At 40.7% G+C, this 6,302-nt stretch overlaps 1 protein-coding gene and 1 long non-coding RNA gene across 2 annotated transcripts in view; both read left to right on the forward strand.

Annotated features, from left to right (window-relative positions):
• Positions 1–2,788, forward strand: part of LOC109307890 — a 19,347-nt gene extending 16,559 nt beyond the window's left edge. The window contains exon 3 of the long non-coding RNA XR_002100391.1: positions 2,777–2,788. This is a non-coding gene — a long non-coding RNA (uncharacterized LOC109307890). The remainder of the gene's footprint in view (positions 1–2,776) is intronic.
• Positions 1–6,302, forward strand: part of PARP8 (poly(ADP-ribose) polymerase family member 8) — a 203,211-nt gene that overhangs the window by 59,031 nt on the left and 137,878 nt on the right. The gene's annotated exons all lie outside the window — the stretch shown is intronic.

Below are 6,302 nucleotides of genomic sequence, written 5' to 3' on the forward strand. Positions count from 1 at the left end.
AGCCTACCATCAGAGGTGGTTCAAGCACCTACATTGAACACCTTCAAGAGCAAATTGGATGCTTATCTTGCTGGGATCCTATGACCACAGCTGACTTCCTGCCCTTTGGGCAGGGGGCTGGTCTTGATGATCTTCTGAGGTCCCTTCCAGCCCTAATGTGTATGAAATCTGTAACTTTTTGTTGCTGTAACTAGTAAGTATCTGCTTTAATAGTACCAGAATCACTATTTTTTCTCTACTGTTTTATTTCATGCTTGCACATGTTACTCTGTGCATGACAAATATGTGCTTGGTTTTACATTTTCAGTATATCAGCTCTGCTTTGCATATTAAGGGCCAAAACATCCTGTGTTGTAAATAGTTTTAGCTTCACTAATTTTAGTGGACTTGCATTTGTTTTAACTTGAGGAAAAACTAGACTGAGGCCATTTCATTTGGAATTTCCTTCTCACGGCAAGGGCTGCAGCTCCAGCTCTCTTGAGACTGTATGTTTTGGGGCAGATTTATTTAATTACAATAGTGTTATTTAATGCAGTGCCTTTCTCTTTCTTCTATCCAACTCTTTGGACCTACATAATTTTATCAGTGGGCTCAAGTCATGTGGCCGTTTTGTAGAAAACAGGTAGCTGTGCAGAGGAAGAATGACCTACAAAACTGCTTTTCCCTTTGCACTGCCCCTCAATACTTTTTTATGTCTGCTTTTCTCTCTTTTGTGCAGGTCAAGGGGATGTAGAGGTCTAAGTCACCTTTATCATGTAAAACCTTCACATTAAGCTGTACAAAATAAGCTCTTTTCTTTTAAATTACTGAGTCTTATGCAGTACGTTGATTAGTTAGTGAAGTATATGACCTTTTAGTTCTGTGTGCAGAATTAGATACTGCAGAATTATGCTTGTTCTGTGCTCTTTACAAGGAGAAACAATAACTAGGTGTTGTTGACATAGTTTGTATTTGCCCTATGTCAATAATATACTTCCTGGTACAGTTAGGCTCATTTAAAAACAAACTTTAAGCCTGCAAGGGGAAAGGCAAAGATTTTGCTAATGAACAGATTTCAAAATAACTAAAAAGAATAATTGAATTAAATTTTGAAGTATTTATCAAAACATTAACTGTTTGAATGTAACCAAGGACGATCATATTAAGCTAATAGCTTTCCAACCAAGTATAATAATGATTATAAGACAGTGGACTTGCCTGTTGTGTTTTATTTCCTTAGATGACCAGAATTACCTACATGGAAGTTCTCAAGATGCACATGGTTTGTCCTGATGACACCAGTGTTATTGTTAACATTGCTAGTTATGATGGATGAATTATAATTGTCATGAGGTACTATGCATAAAAGAGAGGGAAAAGACTAATTTCATGCAGAGGTCTGCACTTTCTTTAATTAGGCCTGAGAATCTTACCCCAATCAGGGTTTTTGCTTTATACAGTATAATAGTTGGGGAGCACAACTTGGGGGCAAAGTTTAATTGTGGACTGTCCCAGCTACCTGTAGAGGGTTTGGGATTGAGGGAGTGGTCACGAGTAAAAGGTAAAAAGGTTTATTGATCTAACGAACACGGAACTACGCAAAGCTTAACAATACAACAAAGACAGATAGTAAAATTCTGAGTCAGCAACTTATCAACAGTCCCTTCTGATGCCTTTTATACGACAAGCCTCTCAAGATCCAGTGAAGTCAGCCATCCCAAATCTGCGCTGTCCAAGGGGGTACTGGGAAGGACCCTGGTATTTAGTCTTTTGGCTCCTTAAAATTCACTGGCCAACAGAAGCCAGGTCAACTACTCTTCCTTACAGCGATAGCTTTCTTTACCACGCTGCATGTCCCTTCTGTCGATTTCTGGATGTGCTAGCAAATTTATAAGTTTTGAACGATGCTGTCAGCTTACAGCCAATTACAGGTGTTATGCTACAAACTTTCCTTATGATTAATTTCAGCTGTGCCATCACTAACGAAGCTGGCTTTAACTAGGTTTAAAACTTTAATTACACTCTTAAGTTTTGGCATATATTTTATAATGCATTAACAAATTACAGGAAATGCCTAGTTTGAACATCACAGAGCCCTAGCAAGCACTTAACTACAAACAGTTTTCTTTTACACTTTTTAGCTGTAATATATTTTGTGATGCATAGATAAGCAGCAGAAATCTTGGTTCAACCCTAAGAAACTGGTTTAGGCATCATAGGATGCTTCAGCAAGAATTTCTTTCAAGCAGACACTATTTTTTGCTGCTAAGAGACACGACCAGGTCACTACCACAGTGGGCTTCAGTTTTCAGCAGAAGGTTAGGTTTTATTTTGATGAATTTGGATTGGGATAAATTATGGAATGATTAAATTGACTGAAGCCAGGCCTAGTGCAATATTAGCTTCCCTGCCAATGTATGTCAAGTCTACTTTGTAATATACCTTGTTATGTCAGTCTCTAGCCTCTCCTGAACAGAAACTGTCAGTTAGAATGAACTCTGCTGAACTGCATAGTGGCTTTATGATGTAAAAAGGTATTTACTGGAAGCTATTGCCCTTAATGCACTGCTAGCCTCTTATGCCTTAACTTGTCTTGGTAGACATTTATCAGTGGTTCTCCAACACTAGCATTTATTAGCTCAGACAGATCAGTTTAGGGCTCCATCCTAGGAAGGACATATGTGTCTCTAAGTTGGGCACCACAAAATCTAAGTTCTAGGTGCACGGCCCTTGGAATAGAATCTGAAGCCCAGAAATTGAGGTTTAGGCCCTCTCTGAAGCACATGAGGAAAGGGAGTGTCTCAGCACATTGGATTTCTCAGATGGAGAATCTAGAAACCAATGAGAAATGCTGAAGACAGCTGTGTCTCTGATATTCTGTCCCTCAGAGGAGTTTAGGTGGCTGGCTAAGTAAGGCCTAGTTCTGTTTATTCGTGACACACTGCTGAGGGTAGGTAGCTACCACTGTTCTTAAAATATGTGAGCAGGACTCACTTTTTTTAAAACAAAGACACTGGTGGAGAAGATGGTAGCAATGCTTGTTTATTAGAGAACAGTATAGTGGTTAGAGCAGCAGCCTGGGAAATGAAAGAGTTTGGTTCAGTTTCCTTCTCAGCTGAGTGGCAATAGTGTAACTGGGAGGAGGAGGTGAGTGGGCCACCTGCCCAAGACACTGACTTACAGAGGGCACCAGAATTGCACTCTCTCCAGGAGTCTGTGTTGTGATAGGTGCAAACAAGCCACAGAAGCTGGACAGCCTTGCTCCCAATATGTGTAGGTGGAGCAGACCAATATGGTATGGGCTCCTTGAGGGCTTCCCCTGGTCCCTTGTTTGCACCCTCCCCTACATCTGCTGCTAGGCAAGGACCTGTGCCTCTCATGGTAAAAATGCTAGAGGTGCCAGGGGAGGGGGGGGGAGGAGGCTTGACCTCTGTCCTCCAAATGCTGCTGGGTTGCACCTGCCATCACAAAAACTCTTGGGGGTGGAGGCATCCTCTATCCTTCCCATTGAAGCTGAGCCACTGCACAGAAATGAATGATAGATGCATTGAACCGTAAGCTGAGCATGCAGGAAAGAGCCTTCCCTATAATTTGGTGGTTAGGGAACTTAGCTGGGTGGGATGAAGTCTTGTTTCTAGTCCCTACTCCTGGGATTATTCATTTTACATTAAAAAGTCATTAGACAATGAATAGAAATATTCCTGAGAGAAGGAGTCAAACTACAACTTCCCTACACCTAATTCTGTTGTGAAGTCATTTCCTCTGTAATGTGGCTTAGCTTCAGCAGAAAGGGTGGTTGACTACCCTGCCTCACCCATTGCTTAGTGGTTAGAGCAGTCTCCTAAGAGATGGGAAATGTGAATTTGTTCCCCATCAGAGCGAAAAGGTCATATGACCTATATTTCCTGCTTCTGGGGTGAATTTTCTAAAGGCAGGCAGCATCGCTACCATCACCATCTTTTCCTCCAGGTATGTCTTTGAATGAAATAGCTCAATGTGGACTACATGCTGTAGGTGTGAAGTAGATGTACTCTGAGAATGTCTACTGTATTGGGCCTTTATAGTAACTTAATGTACAACACTGTACATTAGTTTCTGGGTCTTCAGGTGGCTTAGGAGGGAGCTAGTCATGTCTCTGCTCAGACTGAGGAAACTGAGGCAGTTATGGCCATGCCAGAAAACAACTGCAAATATCTAGAGATTATGTGGGTAACAATAGAGATGCATGTTCCAGGTATCTGGGGTTAAGCAGCTCGTGAGCAGGGTGGGGAGGAGGTTATCACAATTTTGAAGTCAGGCATGAAGTCTCACCATGTTCTTCTAGGGATCTGGTTCTTAAAATCTGTTTCTTGACAAGGTTATACCACTCAATTTTATGGCTGCCAGAGCTGGTGATGTAAAATAACTGAGTAGAATAGGCCAGCCAACTGCAGATATACAGGGCATCCCATCAATTAAAGTCTCAATATCTGTTCTTTGTGTTGTGCTATTTTCATGTGCTACAAGAAAGTAGAGTAGGGTGCCATTTTAGGGACTAACTGGTTTTGAGATGCCTGGGCTTTTGTAGGTAACAGCCTGCTCTGTCAGATGTTAGGCCTAGGGTTAAAATCATGTGCCCAATCTCCCAGAAGAGAGCCCTAGGCCTTCCACCTGATGAAATAGTTGTTGCATATGAAAGCTCATGCTTCTCTGAACCAGTTAGTCTCTGAGGTGCCACCCTGCCCTACCTCCAGCCTGATTTCAGATTAACACAGCTCCCCATCCCTACTTGTCAGATATTTTACTTTTGCAGCCCCATGACTTTCATTAGGCTAACATTGTGTATTTGTTGGGACATACACTTCTTTACTGCACTTCTGCGCAGTGGCTAGCACAATGGGGCATGACCTCAGCTGGAACTAGTGTGTGCTAAGGCATAACAAATAATGAATAATAACATTTTTCATTATAAACTTGACACCTGATATCTAACAGGGGACAGTTGATAATGTATTTTAGATAATACCAGTGTCAGCTTTTCCTCCAGCCTTCCTTATACTCTTATTGGTAAAGAAGTTGGAAGGAAAACAAAAACTTGTTCCTTATGAATCCTTGTGCTCTATTAGTGGTCACTGCTCCCTTGCCACCAAATATATCAACCTGTAGGGAGCCCCATGGGCCAGATGTGTTGGCTCCGTGAACTGAAGTTTGAGTAGCCACGGTCTAGACGACATTAAAAAACTGAACTGCAGTATCAATGTTTCATTAAAGCCATATCAAAATATTTCAATTTTGGGATGTTTCATGAATAATCATCAGTGGAAGAGAGACCCTTAGGATTAGCAGAAAACCCAAATTTTAATTGAAAACAAACTTTAAATAAAACATTTCCTACCCGCCTCATTTAAGTCCCATGCTGCATGCACTGCAGGTAGAGGGAACTGAAATAATGCAATCTCAGAAGAAAACTGGAAAAAACAGGAAAATAAACTGAAACAAAGAATACAAATACAAGACAAAATATGTTGAGAAAGAAAGAAGATGGTAGGCGAGATAAATCAGAGGGAGAGTCTTATTAGAGAAGAGATAGCATTGAGATTTTGACTACTAGTACAGTATCATATCAGAACTAATAAATGATTGTCTGTAAATGATTCATGAACACAGGAAAGAGGAACAATTACCAGTTTGGTAACTCTAAGGTAATATATCTTAAATACACAGTGATCTTTAGTGATAGGTTTTGTAATGTATTTTTCCATAAATATGCCCATTAAAATTGTAAGCATAAAGTGGTTTTTATTCAGCATAAGCCTTTATTTCCCAGAAACTAGAACCCTGTGAGCTTCTAATTACAGAAAGGACAATATTTCCCAGGTTTTATTTGATATGTTAGATCTAGTTTTCAGAAATAGCCAATACCAGCTTTTTTTCCATAGCAGAGTTTTATTACAGTGTAAATATTTTAATTTAAAATCAGACCTGAAATCAGAAGTGTTTAGTTCATTTTTAAAGTAGCAGATCTGGAGTTGACATGTAGCATCAGTTGAATCTTCAGTATATTGTTCCTGGCTTAGTTTAGGACTGGATATGACAGAAGTGGATTGGAAATGATGCTCATCTCTACTTTCTTTACTATCGTAAACTCCAGAACTCCTTAGAATCATAGAATCAGTGAGTCGGAAGGGACCTAGACAGATCATCGAATCCGACCCCCTGCCATGGACAGGAAGGAGCACTGGGGGTGGGAGGGGTCGTAAGACCCCAGCCAGGTGCCTATCCAGTCTTCTCTTGAAGATTTCCAGGGAAGGTGAGAGCACCACCTCTCTGGGGAGCCTATTCCA

Source organism: Crocodylus porosus, unplaced genomic scaffold (genome assembly GCF_001723895.1).
Source record: "Crocodylus porosus isolate Cpor-Errol unplaced genomic scaffold, CroPor_comp1, whole genome shotgun sequence".
NCBI classification, from domain to species: Eukaryota; Metazoa; Chordata; order Crocodylia; family Crocodylidae; genus Crocodylus; species Crocodylus porosus.